Source organism: Ictidomys tridecemlineatus, chromosome 3, assembly GCF_052094955.1.
Source record: "Ictidomys tridecemlineatus isolate mIctTri1 chromosome 3, mIctTri1.hap1, whole genome shotgun sequence".
Taxonomy (NCBI): domain Eukaryota; kingdom Metazoa; phylum Chordata; class Mammalia; order Rodentia; family Sciuridae; genus Ictidomys; species Ictidomys tridecemlineatus.
Window position 1 is genome coordinate 121,856,909 of NC_135479.1, and position 19,071 is coordinate 121,875,979.

A 19,071-nucleotide genomic window follows, 5' to 3' on the forward strand; every position below is an offset into this window, starting at 1 on the left:
TATATATATATATATATATATATATATATTTAAAAGTACTTTCAAAGTCTGTGCCACATTTTTTAATACCATCAACTGTGACAGAACTTTGAATTTGAAAAATATTTTACTGTTGGAAAAAGTGAAATATCATTCACATCCAATTTTGCTAAATCAAACCAGTCATTTTGTCAATATTAGGAGAGGGCTTAAACATAATTTTTGTATGTGACTTGTATATAATTATAAATTAGCTCTAAGGCTCATTCCAAAAAAGCTTAAAGAGCATTTCCAGCCAACCTTACAATTAGAAGCCTAAATAATAGGGATATAAATGTACATATGCAAATGGGAGACCTTCATTTCTTAAAAATAGAATGTGAACATCAGATATATTGGTCCCCTGAGCTTCTGAGAGTCTGTGTGTTCATCTCTACAGTCCCACTCTGCATGGAGGGGTGACTGTGCCCCCCTCTAGGCTCTGAGATCCCTGGAGGCAGCCATTCAGTGTCATCAGAAACTGGCACAGTGCCTTCAGGGTAGTGACTTCTCGGTAGATGCTTATTTAAATGAGTTGTATTAAATCAGCAAATTTTGATCTTTCCATAGATTGTCACACTGGAATGGTGGCAAAGAGATGATTTCTCATTACAAGCACCCTTCACAGGCAGAATGAGAAGGGGCTTATTTATGTTGCTAAATAATTCAGATTCTTGTTCCCACATTGGTCTCAATTAGTGGCTGTCTCTACTGCACCACTAGATTTTATGTGTTCCTGGTAACGTTAATTGAAGGAGAAGATGCCCTGAGACAATTCAGATGAAAAAAAAATAAATTACAGTACATGAAATAAACCACGATTGTAAAGAATGGAGAGATTACATCCAACTTGGTTTTAGGGTCTGGGGAAGAAATATGTGTTCCTGTGTCATCAGTTTGAGTTTAAGGATATAAGTACCCTTAAATATGACACAGGCTGGAAATGAGCAGAGGAGAGCATTTTGGTTAACAAGGCACAACATGAAACACCATGATACTCTTAAGAATTTCTCCACTTGGTCCGAATCCCACGTACCCTTTGAAGGGCAGCTCTCCTTCAATCTCCTTCCTGAAATTGTTCCTGGTCTCTGGATTCTAATTGACACCTCCCTTCTCCGAATGCTCAGAGCAGCTTACCTCTTCTTTCCTAAGGAATATAAAACTTTCAGGCTTGTTTAACACTTACTGTTAAGTCACCTCCCCTACCCACTGCTGTGTGTTGTCCCCTTTGGGAGCAGGGTCTGCTCACCCTCTTGGTTTCTTTTCTTTTCTTTCTTTTTTTAATTTTTTTTTTTTTTTTAGTTGTAGATGGACACAATACCTTTATTTTATTTTATTTTTATGTGATTCTGGGAATCGAACCCAGTGCCTCATGCATGCTATGCAAGTACTCTGCCCCTGAGCCTCAACCCCCACCTCTTCGTCTCGGTTTCTTTACATGGTATCTGGCATATCACTTTCTTCATGTGGGTTCTTAATACATGATATTGAAAAACAAAATGACACAGCCATGACCAAGCAAAGGGGCAAAAAACGTCTCCTTGCTAAGAGATGAGACAGGCAGGTTCTGACTTCACGAACACACAGCCATGCAGCTCTACAGGGAAATGAACTGTAGGTTTATTTTTGTCATGTTTGGTTTTTTTTTTCTGAGTCAAGGCGTCCAATCCACTACACTGTTTTCTTATGCACAGATGGAAACTTATCATGCACAAGAGTCTCTGAAGGAAATAATTTTTGTTTAAACTTTGCCTTAGAAACTTCAAGGGAATCCAGAACAGGATTTCTTTAATGATCTGGCCATATTCTAGTGCTGATTGCCAAGCCGAAAAATGTTTGGCAGAACTTTTGGCTTCTGAGGTCTTGGATGCCTTCCAGGTAATGTGCCTCAGAATTTTGAAATATAAATAAATGAGTTCCAGTTCAAACTTTTTAGAATTCTGAGCTGTCAGGCCTTTATTCCCCTCCCGTCTGAACGTTTTGGTACAGAAACACCAGCCAAGTAGAAAGAAGATAATTAGTCGACATTTTCAGAGATTATTAATGGCCGTGATTTAGAAGAACAAAATGAGAGTAAATGGTTTAAAACTTCATGTTTCTCAATAGTCCCTTACTTATGGCTGGTGGCATTTATTTTTCAGGATGCACCCCTCCCCCCATCCCTGTTTCGATTTGGGAAAAGAGGATGAGGGTGTTCTTTGCAGCTTTGATTCTGCCAGCAGGAAGATTCTGAATGTTCCTTTGTCAAACATTACACACTCTGCTTTGTTTTACTTTCTTGTCTGGTAGCCAAGTATTTTTCAAGTCACTCAACACTCTACTGAGGCATGCTAGTCACTGAAGACGATTATAGAGCAAAGTTTAACATTCACTGAAGAGAAATGACGGGGTGTTTAGCCGCTGAGCACCACACCCACAGAGGCCCCGGGGTGATGTGGCTGGATGATGTGACTTCAGTCATCTCTATAATTCTTAGAGTCAGTTCCTGCTGATTTCTGAGAGGAACATGGTAGTAGAGGTCGAACCCAGGGGCACCTTACCCACTGAGCTACATCACCAGTCTTTTATGTTTTGAGACAGGGCCTCTCTAAGTTGTTAAGACTGGCCTTGAACTAGCAATCCTCTTGCCTCAGCCTCCTGGGTTGCTGGAACTGAAGGTATGTGACACTACATTTGGTGGGAACAGAATTATTATTATTATTTAAATTAAAGACAAGATAAAGAAAGAAGGCTTCTTCTCCCCTCCCCCCCACCAAAACACACCCCGCCCCATTCATGTGGGGTGTGTGCATACATATGCTCAGGAGTGAGACTGATCTATGTGGACTTGTGACTGCCACTCCAGTGCTGTTGTCCTAGTGGTCTGGGGTAACTTTATAAGTATGCCAAAGAGTAGAGACCAGGTGATATGGTTTAGATATGATATGTTTCCCCAAAATTCATGTATGAGATAATGCAAGAAAGTAGAGAGGTGAAACAATTGGTTTATGAGCACCTTAACAGAACCAGTGCATTAATCCACAAATAGGGATTAACTAGGGAGTAGCTGCAGGGAGCGTGTGGCTGGAGGTGGTGAGTCACTGGGGGTCTTCCTTTGGAGTTTATATTTTGTCCCTGGTGAGTGGAGGTCTCTGTTTCTGTCTCTGCTTCTTTGCTGCCGTGTCCTGAGCTACTTTCCTCTACCACATCATTCTGCAATATTGATCTGCCTCACTTTGGGCTCAGAGCAAAGAAGCTGGCCATCTGCAGACTGAGACCTCTGAAACCTGAGCCTCAAATAAACAGTTCCTCCTCTTGGTTGTTCTTGCCAGGGTTTTTGGTCACAGCAGTGAAAAAGCTAATTAAAACACAAGGTGAAGTTCAACTGCTCTTAATTTTAAGAAATCCCTCTTTTTAAGCCCATATTAACTTTTTTTTCTTCAATGATTCCTATGCATTTATAATAAAAACATATCCCCAGAATAAAATGTCCTTTGAAGGGAGATAATATTACCTTCAAAATTTTCCTTCAAAGTTTCAGATACAGGGAGGTTTATTTGTCCTTCACGTTGGTTTGGGCGAAGAAGAATGGTATTTCTGAATATAATTCAAAGAAATGAGATTTAAATAGTCTTTCTCACATAAAATTTTGAATGCTTTTTTTAACTTAAAAAAAAATTCCTGTTCATATGGGAGGTTTTGATCGAAAAATGCAATTTTTTTTAGTGTTTTGTATGATTTTTGTCCTTTAATAGTGACATTGAACTCGTCTCCTCACTTATAAGCTCTCCTTACAGACTCATGGGAACAGAGCTGCTTAGCCCATCAACCATGCACACAACCTGGACATGGGCTGGTGGCACAAGTGGGCAAGCCATCTGAATCCTGGAATGGGCCTTGACCTCTTGACTTTGACAGGTCTCACTCTGTTTTAGCCACTCAGTTCTTTTGGACGTTTTAGAACAACCTTGAGAAATCTAAGCAGCAAGACAATAGGAATGTTTTCCCCAGGGAACAGTCATGCTCCCTCTTCCATTCTTCTTCCACCAGGTGCCTAGTTCCTATTGTGGGCTCTCCAAAGCCCTCCAGTGTGTTGTGTCACTCTCCTGGGTGAGAACCTTCTCTCTGGGAGATTTATGACTTTTCTTCTTTCCTTTACAGTCCTGTCCCCAGGCCCCAATTCCTTCTCTATTGCAGACCTGACATCAGATGGTGTTGTTATAAGAATAAGTAACATTCATCACAGTCTTTCCATGTGTCACACCCTCTGCTAAACCTGGTGGCTTAACCAGTCTCATTTAAGTACTACAACCTTAGTGTGACTGCTAGGGTGATGGGGGGAATTAATGACATATGTGTATCAAGTTGCTAGCACATGGCAGCCTCTCGGTAGATAGTGGTCCCAATTCTCAGTACCATCAAATCAGAGCTATGCTTTTTATGAGCTCTCCGATGCCTCACCCCGATGCATGGTTCATCTGTCAAGTCCTGACACTATAGCTATCAAGTGGAAGCTGATAGTTTTGTAAGGGGTTTGTGGGAAGATCTTGCTGGTCTCCACTGGGCATGCAGGTGGCTGCATTTGGCAGAAGCTTGGCTTCAGGCAAGAATCTCTGCCTGGACAGGATTGGGTAGTACACTCAGGGCAGGTGCAGGAGAAGACCAGGGTATTTTCGTGGACACAGAGTATGGGTAAAACCCTGAAGAAAGGACAGGAGGTGGGAACTAGGGGAAAGCAGACCCGTGTTTCTACTGCAGCCTCTCATTAGAGTTTGAACTAGTGGGTCCAAGTGAAAGCACTCTTCTTCATGACTATCATTTGCTGTGGACATTGGCAGCCTTTTTTTTTTTTTTAAAGTAGATGTTCTGTTCTTTTTCTCAATGGGGAACTCAGCAAATGTAGGGACTAATGGGCCTTACAAGTGATGACACCATTGAAGATCGGGTAGCTGTCTCTTGTGACTCATGGCTATAGACTTAGGATGATCTCCATGGGACAGTGAGAAAAATCTATCCTTATTTTGCACTCTGAGCCTCCCTGTTTTCCTTCTTCCCTCTTATCAGCTATCTTTTCTTTCAGGATTAGATGCCAAGGGACTGCTGGCCTCCCTCTCACCCCACTTATTAACTTCTGTGAATAGGAAAACATGTGCTCCTAGGAATTCATGTAAAATGCAAAGACCTGTAAACAGATGAAAGCATATACTTAAGCAATGGAAAATAAACAGTTAAGAACAAACAGAATACAACAGTTACTAATAGGGCATTATGTAAAAATGTAGATGTGTAACCGATGTGATTCTGCAATCTGTATACGGGGTAAAAATGGGAGTTCATAAATCTAAATCTAAAGTATGAAATATGATATGTCAAGAGCTTTGTAATGTTTTGAACAACCAATAAAATAAAATAAAATAAAAACAAAGGTGAAAAAACTTCATCTAATAATAGGCCTTTATGACCCTTGAGACAGAGATAGGTGCTCAAGTTCACCCACACTTTTGTTTTGGTCTCTCTGAACACATGGCAACACTGTATTTTCCAGGTGAGACCCATGTGATGCAGTCCTGGCTGGTTGGACGGGAGCTGGAGTGACAGGCACCACTTGCAGGAAGGACCCATAAAAGTGTCCAGGTGTGATCATCACTCTCTTGCTTGCCTTTCTTCCTTGTTGGCTGGCGCAAGAGAGAGGCCTATAAGGGCCAAGGGACGCAGGGAGTCATGAGACAGTAAAGGTCCTTGTCCTGCAATGGCTCTGGGAAGAGCCCCTCCCCCATCATCCCTCACTAGGCTGTGAGGTGAGCAGGGAATAAAATCCATTGTGTTCAGCAGCAGCCTTTTGGGGGTCATTTGTTACACAAGTTAGATGACTTTAAATAATAGAGTCCTTTGACTTTCTTTTCAAGAAAAAGGAAGAGATATTACTAACTTCCTAAATTACATGTTTGCTGGTACTTTTAATTATCAGGGACTTTTAAAGGGAGGAAATCAAGAAACTCCATAAAGATACAAGTTTTCACTTCTAGGGATCAGTTATGTCACAAGGGTTCTGGAAGGTTGTTACCTCAATTAATATGCTCACTGATCGACTCTGAAAAACTTGAGAGAGAAGGAAAATGAAAATCAGAGAGATTAAGTAACTTGGACAAGCTCACAGTGAGTGTTTGCTTCAGATTCACATGTGAACTCATATGTCTTCGCATTTCAAAGTCCTTGTTCTTTCCAGTATTGTAGTACACTGTTGTGGGAGCACATTATGCATTCCTTTTGAAGAAAAGAGCAGCCAAGAATCAAAATGTATACAGAGGGTATATCTGAGGACTTTCAGGAGAGGTAGCAAAACCTTGACAAATAGAAAATAGCTACGTACCAGGTTTAGACCAAAAGGGTGAAAAAGAAAGAGGACCATCATAAGCCCAGACTATAAGATTGGGTTCCTGGGATACTAGATCAAAACTTAGTTCAAAAGTTTTTTTGTGTCACTCTAACAATATTTAGGTATGATTTAAATGATTTAATAAAAATTTATTATTTGCCCTGAATCTCTGAGGTTATTATACTCTAACAACTCCCTTTTATTGTAAGTTCTGGATCTAAACTCTAAAGGGTTATATATTAGGGTTTTTTGTTTGTTTGTTTGTTTGTTGATACTGGGGATGAAATCCAGGGGTATTTAACCACTGAGCTAGATATTAGCCCTTTTAATTTTTATTTTGAGACAGAGTCTTGCTAAATTGCTAAGGCTGGCCTTGAACTTGCAATCCTGCCGTAGCCTCTGAGTTTCTGGGATTAGTTAGGGTTCATATATCAACTTGGGTAGACCATAGGACCCAAATATTTGATCAAAAATATTTGTTTCTAAAGAAATAAAATCCATAGGATGTGTGTAGGCATGTGTATGCATAGGTATGTTGTCATATTGCTGAATGGCAGGGATACATTCTGAGCAATGTGTCATCAGTGCATATATCAAACAGTGTCCTTAACACAAATCCAGATGACATACATGCACACACCTAGGCTCTGTTATGATCTTGTGAGATTCCTGTTGTTTATGCGGTTGCTTGCTGACTGAAATGCTACAGTGCTTTATATACAACTATATAAAGATACTTCTCAACTTAAAATGCATTTATGACCTGATGAAATAATCGTGTAAGTTGAAATGTAAGCATACATTGAAACCACATTTAATGCACTTAGCCTACCAAACACCATCTATTTAGCAACATAGCACATTGTAGAGTACCAGTTGTTTACCCTTGTGATCCAGTGGTGACTGGGAGCTACCACGCCTTAGCATGAAAGAGAAGAATCATGTCATGTATTACTAGCTGGGGAAGGATCAAAACTCAAAATTCCAAAGTATGGTTTCTACTGAATATTTGTCACTGTTACATGATTCTAAAATGGCAGTAAAGTAAATTGAATGATTGTGTATAAGGGACTGTTTGTGTGTGAGTGTGCATGCTCGTGTGTATGTGTGTTTACTATATGTATACAAGAAAGAAAAACTCTTGTGTATAAGGGACCGTTTGTGTGTGTGTGTGTGTGTGTGTGTGTGTGTGCATGCTCATGTGTGTATGTGTGTTTACTATATGTATGCAAGAAAGAAAAACTCTTATTAAGGAAGTTCCTGATACAATCATGTGGCTGACAGGTCTGAAATTTGCAAGGAAGGATGGCAAACTAAAGATGTAGGGAAAAGTTAATATCACACTCCATATTTGAAATTCCTTTTCCTCAGGAATTTTAACTTTTTGTTCTCTTAGGGCCTACAGTGGATTGGGTGGAATGAAGGCTACTCATACTTTATGGAGGGTAGTCTGCTTTATTACAAATACACTAAGTTAAGTGTTAATTTCATCTAAAAAAATACTTTCACAGCAATATCCAGACTATTTTTGACCAAATATTTGGGTCCTGTGACCGACTCAAGTTGACACACAAAATCACGGTTCATGGGGTCATGTTCAAGTCTAGGTAGGTCTTCTGGTTCTTGGTTTGGTGATGCTCTTCCTGAAAAGGACTATCTCAGTCTTACCTGTCTCAGAGAAAAAGAACAGTTGCATCATTGAAACCCACAAATCTGTGCTTAATTAAGCATAGAAACTGAACCCAGAACATTAATGAGAGAGCAGTGTCAGGCATCATCCAGCCGGTGTGTTGTGGACCACAGAGCACTGTCTGCTTCTCCTGGATGGGATCCTGCTTCTCTTCAGAGCTTGTTCTGTTCCCTCCCTCCCCAAGAAAGCTTCTCAACACCTTTTGAACTCAAAACTTCGGTCACTCGCTTAATGCTTAATTTTTCTCCTTGGGCATTGGCCTTTCATCTCCTTGTACCTCAGCTGGAATATACTTCTCTCCTTTGTACTGATCTAACTATGGCTCATTGTGTCATATGAAATCCCAGTGTCCCTTCATCTGCAAGTCTTTCTAGCACTCTGTCTCTCTCCTGGTACATGCATCTACATACAACCAACGAATGATTTTTTTTTTTTTCATGGAAAATTGTTAGGTGACACAGTTTTTTTTTTACTCATCTTGGGAATATAAAAGAAATTCCACAAGCATATTGTAGTGCACTTATAATAAAATGACTAACAGAAAATGTTATTTAAAAAAAGAAAATGTAATTTAACATGTTTATCCATCACAAATTGGCTGTGATACATAGTAACTGACAACTCATACCTGGAAAAACCAAAACCAAAACCAAAACCAACCAAATGATAAACATTCACTCTTTCTTGATCTTGAGGAGGGGTTATTTTGTGGTCTAGGAGTCACTGATCAGATGATGATCCATAGTTATCATTATACCTGCCTGAATGTGCTGATTTACCCCTCTGATATCTCTGCACAGTGTCTGCTTTGCCCCTTCCTCTATCTATCATATGCATCACGTGCTGGGGGGCCCTCTCTGAGGAGCTCTGACTTCCTTCTTTTTAGGTGTGATGGTAGCAAGATACACGAGAGTGCACTAGGAGTATCTTGCACTAGGAGTTATCACAGTTGCCTCTGTTGATAACCTTTGCAACATAATGTTACTGATGAAGATCTACCTGGATTTTTCCATAAGTGATCCAATATGCCTTTTGTCAGTTTTGGAGGGTATCTTAATGCAGTTCCTGGTGGTCAAACCATCCTTTCCTCTTCTCCATTTTGTTATCTGGACAGTGATGGACTGGTAAGCCTTTCTCATTCTAAAATCCAACATATTTTATCTCCCCAAGTGAGTTGTAAAGTCTTTGAAATAAAAAAAACTATACTTCATATTTGTTGAGTATCTTCACATAGCAACCTGAGGTACTCTATAAATATTTAATAGGTTTTAGAGGCTTAATTTGTTTGTTCTGAGTAATTTGCTGTCAAGTTAATAATCGGGCAGAAATTATGTAAGGTATATTAAAAATGTGCTCATACAGAATGTTAAAGACAGTCAAATTTGACTGTGGGACAGAATTTATGTAAAGAAGAAAATATCTTCAAGAGAAAAAATATTTTCTCCTCCTCCTCCTCCTCCTCCTCCTCCTCCTCCTCCTCCTCCTCCTCCTCCTTCTTCTTATTATTATATTTTGAGAAAAGTACTAAAGAGTCATTGGAAGGAAGTGAATTTCATGTACTGGAGTTACTGTCAACAAGCCTTTGAGTGAAACGTGTTTCTGGACTTAAGCTTAGCCAGATGATGACTAAAATGGTTGACTGTGGACACAACTGGTTATTAGCTTCACAGGGCATCTTTGAGAGCCCAAGGTCAGTGCAAAAAAGAAAAGAAAGGAAGGAAGGGAGAAAGGAAGGAAGGAAGGAATGGACAAAAAGAAAAAGAAAGAAAAACAAGAGAGAAAAAAAAAAGGAGGCTTAGCTGAGTTCTTTCTGATCCTAACTCTGAGATCTTATGAGATCCAGAAAAAGGTCTTCAGACAGAGGTGGTATGTCTTTCTTTTATTTTTCTTTTTTGGTGCCAGGGATTGAACCTGAGGGTTGCTTAACCACTGAGCCATATTCACCAGCCCTTTTTATTTTAAATTTTGAGACAGGTTCTCGCGAAGTTGCTTAGGGACTCACCAAGTTTCTGAGGCTGGCCTTGCACTTGAGATCCTTCTGCCTCAGCCTCCTGAGATGCTGGGATTATAGGCTTGTGCCATCACCTCCAGCTTAAAGTTTTATGATTTAAAATTGTAATCATTGTTGTGAATCTTTGAAAATATCTGGTCTTTGGGGTCCTGTATGTATGGTGCATTATGGACAGTTATTTCAGATGCCATTTGTTGTCACACATTGTGCCCTACCTTGCCTCACTGATTCCAATTCAACAGAAGAAAAGAAAACATTTCAGTGAATGAGGAAGCAGAAAATTTTAAGGGATCAGCAACAGTTGGAGTGCTCACCTGTCACTAGGATGCAAAAAAAATGCTGTTGTTGACACATCTTTTCCCGGCTTCTGACACAAATTAGGTAACTCGATGACTTACTGTCTCTTCACAAAATTGGTGGGGGTGTGATCAACGTCTATGCAGGATATAGAGATATTCATAACAAAGAGCTATGATTTGAAAGACGTCCTTTGCTTTCAATAGAAAGAATAATTCATGTTCTACATAATTTGCACCAATGTATTTTGTTGTTGTAAATCATGGTTTGCTCAATAAGCTGAAGTTCATTGCTTCACGGAGAATCTTGAACCCCAAATCTGAGGAATTCAAAGGATCAATTATTTTGCCTCCTGCATCTTCTGTCTCATAGCTGTGCAACCCACATCCATGGGCTTCACCACTTTAATGAGAGGAATTATTTTTTTCCCTCCAAAATAATTTTGGAATTCTGATACATAGGAATGTAAAACAGGGACTTTAAAAATTTTCCATTCTATGTTTCCTAAAAGAAATGATCTCAGATAAATGGATAATAACCTTGTTTTTGACCATTTGAAAATAATATCCAGTAGTCATTCAAAATATTCATCGATTCCTAGTTTTGATCATTGTAGTATGGCGATATGAAATATAAACATTAGGGAAAATTAGGTGAAGGGAATGAAAACCTTAAAAGAAAAGCATTTATTGAGCTACGAGTGTCTGCTAGGGATTGTATGAGGCATTGGCAAACAGTGGTGATTAAGCAGAATTTCTTCCTCTCTTCACTTAGTTATAAAGTGATCATCCAATCAGACCCAAATCTCTTATACTGCCACTGAAGCCTATTTGTGTCCTATCTCTTCTAGAAGACCTTAGTTTTACCATGTACTGAGCACTTATACTGAGCTAAGCACTTATTCCCAGGTGTTTCCCATATTTGATTATTTCATTCTTATAACACATCTACTCAGTGTTATTATAATTTGCAGAGGAAGAAACAAGTGAGAATAAGTTGAGTGAGTCATCCTCTCATTCTGTGGAGTGACCAATCTGGGGACTTTCAGCTGGGATGACTAAATCCATGGATTCTCATCCTCCCTCACAGATCACCACTGAGAAGAATCACCTTCAAGTCATGGACTCACATTTCCTCTCAGAGTAAGGCCTGCTGGCTCCCTTTCCTCACAGCCCCAGTCTTAGAGCATGCATTACCTGGCAGCCAGCTGCTCTCTGACCTTTCATTATGGCTACTCAATAGACCCACACACTGGATGCAAGTTCCTTAATCATGGTTGGGTTGATACAGAAGGAGCTGTGTTAGTGGGCACAGATCCAATGTTATGGGATAAACAGTACCTTCCAGTGGAAATAATGTGTGAATAACAGTAGGTGTTTATACCAGCGATGAGATAGGCTTGAAATATCTGTACCCTTTTTTTTTTTAATGCTACTTCCACTATTCTCTGATAACATTTCAATGTAGGCCTTTGTTTCCAGATACCCTTTGGAGTCAGAAAATAAACAAATCCTCGAACAATGTTCTTCATCTGTTATAAATTTGGCTTGCTAACTATAATATGCAAAGCTTTGAACTGAATCTACCTGAGTTGTCTGGGCCAGAGTACACGGGCTCCTTTCATCTCATCGAGATGGAAATCTCAGGATATCAAAGGGACAGAGAGTAGACAAGGCCTCTTATTTCCCAATGAACGTGAAATGGAATGCTGCCATCTCCTAGCATCTGTGTGGATGTGACACTCCCAAGGCTTCTGGGCAACCAGGGCTGTTGTTGTCCCTTAGTGATTGAGGCAGATATTGCCACAGGAGGTGACTCTCTGGTATAGTCTAGTCTTTCTGTTTCTGGCAAAATCCTGGGCAAATTTCTTTCAGGACTCAATATCAGGCGGCCTATGGTTATTCCAGTAGATCATGTTCCTCATACACAGTGAATATTTCTCCTTTGTGTGACTGTCAAGAAGCTTAATTCCAAGTTTAAGGATCTACTCAACTGTGCTCAACTTGGTTCTGGCTTTATCTCACTTTCCATTCTCATTTTCCATTAATCCTGATTTCTTCATTTATTATTTTTGAAAAAATGTTTTTATACCTTATATATCTTGGAATGTAATATCATCTCAAATCTTGTTGTTTTTTGTTTTTTGTTTTTTTTATAAATATTTGTTTTGGCTCACACTTCCAGTCCATATTTGGAAACTTAATTCCTTTTGAGAATGCGGTCAAATGTAAATGATCAGTACTACTAATAAATAGTATTTGAACAGCTTTATACTTATCTACTAAGTGAAGTAATTTATCATTTCTATTTCCCTCCAAATAATTATACTGTAACAGTTCAATGAACAGTTCTGTTGTTTGGGGCAGAGTCAAGGCCCACCATGTTGAAATCTGACTTTAGAAACCCTTGTAAGAATTTCGCATGTTGACTTTGCATCTGATAAACAGAACATGCAGCTGTATTCAACATTTTTATGATTCTTGATATCTAGTATCTCTTTACAAAAAACAATTATAACTGCCACCCACCATGAATGAGATTATCAGAATCACTACATCTTTGCGGGAACTGGGATAGTTTTACTTTAGTCTACATTAATACATGCTAGTCATTTCTAAGGTTGGGTTTTCAAATTAGGGACCATATATTTCTGGGAGGCTTCACAGATCCTGAGAAAGTTCCTGGTTTCAGAAAATGATTTTACTGGAAGGAAGAATTGGATCACTCTTCTGGGCTCACTCTCTAGTTATACAATTTAAATGAGAAGATTCTGACTGGAGAAATAAGAATAACATCTAAAGAGATGAAAAGGGATGCTGTGGAGACTCGTGAACCCTCTCTAGTTATAGGAGAATAATACTGAAGGGTAACAGGATAAAGCTTTATGTAAGACATTTAATACAGGTTTAATGGATGAATTAATGAATTTAATAATCAGCTAATTCATACTACTAAAGATTGAAAAAATACTTCAGGTAAAAATAGTATGGCTGAGTGAGGCTTTTACTTTTTGTAGAACACATTTACATCTTATGTCCAGCCATCCTGTTTTCAATAGGAAGCCACAGTATAATAATATAGGACCATGATATTTCAAACCTTTATGTAATTTAAAGAAATAATTAACCCACATATCCTAAATGATTTGCCCTTAAATTGTTGCGCTGTTGCAAAGTAAAAGCTACTTGATATCTAAAGAAGTATCTGGATTATTTTTCAACAATAATTTATGTCAGTTTTTTCCAATAACAAAGTGGATTAGAAAAGCAATTTTGCTAAAGTGGAGCCAATCCCTTTGAGCAGGTTCTGCATTTCTTGTAGTAAACTTCCATTTTACCAAGGCACATCTCTGAAAATGTGAAAAGGAGGCTATTTAAAACACCGAGAGCACAGAGTTAAAGAAGGAATCCTTTTCTGAAGCCAGTTCCCTCTTGTCATCACTTATTAATAAGAACGACAAGTCTCCTCAGTCTTTCTCCCACGCTTTCCCACAGGAAGAGTCGGCTTGTGAAAAGGCCAGTTCAGTCCAGTCCAATGTGAACAGGAAGGTGCCCTTGCTTTGAAAGGGTCCTTCTACCTGGTGGGGGAGACAGACAAGGGCCCCGGCACTGAGTAAGGGTGCTATGTCAACGTTGTATTGGAGCTTCAAAGCTCTGTGGGACACAGGAGTGAAAAGGTCCGTTTGGCAGAGAACAGATTGGGGAGAGCTCAATGGAATAGATGAGGCATTAAGAGCATATTAATTTTAACAACTTAGCTAAAATAACTAATTACATGGTTTTATTGTTTACCAAGAGGACCAGGAAGATGAAGTAGGACTGGCTGGTGTATGAGGGCTTCTCCTGCCTGGAACAGGCCATGGGATGAAGATACATAATGGTGGTGAGAGGAATGAAAGACTGGGGACGAGAAGAGTAGGGAGAAAGAGCATACAAGGTCACGGTGAAGGCAGGTTTCTTTTACTTTGTGAGTTTTTCTTCTTTAATAATAATAATTTTTAAAAATGTGTTTATTCTCATCCCTTTGCCACCATTCACGATTCTTTCCCCTACCTACTCCCAGTTCTCTCTATCCCATCTTTTTTTTTTTTAAGAGAGAGTGAGAGAGGAGAGAGAGAGAGAGAGAGAGAGAGAGAGAATTTTTAATATTTTATTTTTTAGTTCTCGGCAGACACAACATCTTTGTTGGTATGTGGTGCTGAGGATTGAACCCGGGCTGCATGCATGCCAGGCGAGCGCGCTACCGCTTGAGCCACATCCCCAGCCCTCTATCCCATCTTTTAAAGCTAAGTTCAAAGATGGCTCATTCTGTGATGCCTTCTTTTACCCTCCAGGTGGAATTTTTCACTCTCATGGGATTTCAAAAACATTGTAGATGTTAAATTAAAAATAATGAAATTATTCTGAGAGGATTTAAAAACATTAACATATTTTTTTTCCAATATGGTCATTATAACTGAAGTCTCACTGTGCTGGAATTCATAAAGGGAGCGAGCGTGTGGAACCCACACAGTCCCTCAGTGTGGGGAGTCCAAATCCAGCCGTGTGGGGAGGGGACGGAGGAACCCTCAGCAAGGTCTTGGCAGTCTCCCAGGTGAAACGTGAGTTAGGAATGTTCTTGGTTGTTCTCAATCATAGTTTCTTTGGAATTAAGACAGCTAACCCCATTAATAGAGGTTTACTCCTGCACGTGCCCTTAAAATCATGTACAATATCTAGGTTCAACTTTTATTCTGTCAAAACATTTATCATACTGTTTAGAGTGAGGTCCCAAATAGTTATATACATTTAATTTATGCAATTTGACCTATAAACCAAGGGGAGGGGAGGCAGGAATAGGAACAGGGAAGAAGTCAAGGGAACAGGTGAGATCAAAAGAGAAGGAAGGAAAACAAGACTAAAGAAGATGACTCTATGGACAAAGCATACGCCTACTGACTAAGGGCTGTTGAAGTTGAAAGACATAGGTCTTTTAAATCTGGGTTAGCTGATCTGTTTAGGCTTTGTTAAGGAATCTCTCTCCATGCTGAAGAATCTAGTGCTTAAAGGCCCCCTCCCTTTTTCAAACTGACCCCAATTTGGGGAATGTTTTAATTTCAAAAGACAGACTTTTCTGACTCATGGCAAAGATTCATGGAGCAGCACACTGGGAACCAATCCTTTGCAAAAACCCAACCCAAGATGCCATCAGTGACATTGCTTCTGACTCCCCTAGCCAGAAGATTTCATGAATCACAGTTTATTTAAATGTAGCCCAAAGATCATCTTAAAGAGAACCAACTGGTTGACTTAAAAATGCAGATTCTAGGACATGACCCCAGACCTATTGATGCATCAACATGTTTATGGGTGGTTCTAATGTATACCAAAGTTTGAGAACCTCTACTATCAATATAATATATAGACTCAAAGGACTTAAAATCAGCATTCTACAGTGACACAGCCACATCCAATATTTATAGAACTTCAACTCACAATAGCTAATCTATGGAACCAACCTAGGTACCCTTCAATAGATGAACAGATAAAGAAAATGTGATATATATATCACACACACAATGGAATATTACTCAGCCTTAAAGAAGAATGAAATTATAGCATTTCCTGGTAAATGGATGGAGCTGGAGAATATCATGCTAAGCAAAATAATCCAATACCCAAAATCCAAATGCCAAATGTTTTCTTTGATATGCAGATGTTAATTTACAATAGGAGGTGGTGGTGCTAGGGAAGAATAGAGATATTTTGGATTAGGTAAAAAGGAATGAAGGGTGGGGAGGGATATGGAGTAGAAAGGATAGTAGAATGAATCTGACATTATTACCCTATTTACATATCTGATTACATGACCCATGTGATTCTACATCATGTACAACCAGAAGAATGAGAAATTATACTCCATTTATGCATGATGTGTCAAAATGCATTCTACTGTCACATATAACTAATTGGAACAAATTTAAAAAAAAAAAAAAGAAGAGGCATCAAAGGAAGAACTTAGCTAGGAGGCCCTGCCCTGTTTTGTTAAAAACAAAAACAAAAATAAGAAATTATACTGAATTAATTAATTTTGCAAAGTATTGTCATTCTTATAATTTTCCCATACCATTTATCCATTTAATCACATATTTTTCTTTTTGCTCTTTGAGTTATTTGTAATTTTCTCCATAGAGATCTTATACATATTTTTTTCAGTTTGTGTCTGAGTAATGTGTAATTCTTTTTGTTACTGCAAATGATATCTTGGTTTTTCTATTACAGATATTAAGTGGCTTTACCAATGTATGTGGATGCTGATGATTTGTGAATGGATTTTGATTCAAACCAACCACAGTTTTGCCTACTTTTTGGAACTCAGATTTTGCTCTTTCACATACCATGATCCTGAATGCAAGACAGCTGAGTGCTTCACCAGGGGCCCAATCAAAGAACCATCACTCCAAAAACACAGGGAAACCTGGCCTCTTTCTGACAGCATTTGCCAGCCACAGTTTGCATAGGGTTCGCTGCACTTTTCGTCATTACAGCTGACTCTAGAACAAATCCCCAATTTAAATGTGGTTCCACTCCATTGACACATCCATCGATTAGACAGTCATCTCCCTGAGACAGGCACTAGGCCTCGTGATTGTTCATCTTTTGTATTCAGAACTCCTAACACATAGAACTGTTTAATAAACACTGGCTGAATTAACAAATTACCCCCCCACACACTTTTTTTTTTTTTTTTGCAGCTTCAGAATAGCCCTTTCCCTGCCCACCCTTCTCTTAGATTTCTGATAGATATGATTGACCCAGATGACCTTCCATTTCTCAATGGTTACCCTGTGCTCTCTGAGCATGCGATTTGCTGTCTTTGGAACTGGCCCTAGGAAACAAACAATTCCTTTCCTGTCCATGTCTGAGGAAGGTGGGGCTGTCTGTGCTGCTTGGTTTGCCTGTACCTTCTAGTCATTTCTTGTTTTATTAGGAAGAATCCATGAACTGCTGTAGAAAGAAGAGTCTGCAGCTTACTCTTCCCATGGCAGGTGCTCAACAGAACAGGAGGATACATTTGGACAGACCATGGAGCCTCCATTTCTTTTGGCCCAGCCTGAGGCTCAGCTGAAATAAAGCTTTCCTCTGGCTCCTGGAAAAGATGAACTGAATTTCCTCTTCTTGTGCTTCCTCCACAGGGAGGTGACTATGGCTGTGGGTGCTGGCTCAGACTGGGCGAGTGAATATTCTCCTGTTGAAGTGTTTGGAAGAACAGGCCTGGAGCAGGGGGAAGCCAATGGATTCTGGGGTGCTCATTCAGTGGGGCACTGCTCTGACCACTCCAAGCCTTCACCCGTTGCTTTTGAAATGAGGTGGGGCTAAAGTAATTAAGTAAACAAATGAAATCATGGAAAATCGAGAGGAAAGAAAAATGTTTCTCACCATTCCCTTTGCAGGCTCTGCCACAGGGCTGATTCCGGCTCAGCAGTATTCAAAGCCCAGCCTCCCCACTGCCTCCTATGCATGTGGTCCCCACCAAGGGCACCCCCAAGCCTGGCAACTGCACCGTGGGTGCTGTCACAGGGACTCAGACAACTGCTCGAGGAGAACACACATCCACCCTGATTTGTCTGGAATTGTGGTTGTGGGAAGCTCTTTGGCCTGGCAGCATCTGTCAGAGATATTTGCAGAAACCAGCTTAATACAAAAGACTCATGCTGAAATATTAATGGTAGTCTCTGTACAGTCTGTGTTTGAGGACTGTACTTCGTGCCGTAATGTACCTTGATGACAGCTGCTCGAGTTGTCAGGTCTTGTAAAAGCCACAAAAAGAGCAGCACAATACTTATTGGCTGAGTGGTTTTGAAACAGGAAATGCTTTTAGCATAAAAGAAGATGAAATTCATGCTAACGTCCAAATAATCTTAACTCTGGATTATTACAACCAAATCTCTATTTTTTAAGAAGCTTCACAAAGCCAGCTAACAGACCTTAAGAAGACCAAGTGATTCTAAGTGGCATTAGATAAAATGAGCAATTTAATTGTGAATTAGCATGATGCTAATGAACCAGGATTGCTCATTTCCTCTCTGTACTTTTTATCTGGTGGTTAAGACATAAAATGGTTTTTATAACTGGGAGAGAACCTAATGGTCTCAAAATGGTGAGGAAAATTCACTTTTCAGGTAGTGGGTCATGTATATAACACTATTTTCACTGGAAAGCAAAATAAATTTCCATAGGACACAAAGTTTTGAGAATTTTTTTCCATAATGTCTTTTGTTATTCCTATTGGTTTTAATATACTTATAAAAAACTCCACTGATTGATCACCTTTCTAACAGTATCCAGGGCTGGGGATTCATTACCTCCACTGGGCAGGAAAAGAAACAGAGAGGCACAAGAACGCTGAAGAACAGATTAGGGGGTGGCCCTGAACCCCAATACGCTGATGAAGCAGTAAGGGGCATTGTGATTTGGTTTTAAACATATGATTCATTTGTTTTATTGGGCAAGAATTCCCTCACAACCTGGAAGATATTTCTATAAATATATATATATTTTTTTGCATTGGCAGAATTGTTTTAAAAAATGGAAGAGAGAAGTTGAGAGGAAAACATTTCATCTACTTTTATTTCTGCACTAGGGGTAAATATCCTTTCATGTATGTCGTTTTCTAGGATGATATGTATAAGGATTGTCGGTTTGGCCCAGCCCTGCTCAA

The 19,071-nt window shown here is 39.4% G+C and overlaps 1 long non-coding RNA gene across 1 annotated transcript in view; it reads left to right on the forward strand.

Annotated features, from left to right (window-relative positions):
- Positions 1–18,579, forward strand: part of LOC144375865 (uncharacterized) — a 131,825-nt gene extending 113,246 nt beyond the window's left edge. The window contains exon 3 of the long non-coding RNA XR_013435717.1: positions 17,546–18,579. This is a non-coding gene — a long non-coding RNA (uncharacterized LOC144375865). The remainder of the gene's footprint in view (positions 1–17,545) is intronic.
- Positions 18,580–19,071: the final 492 nt, after the last annotated feature.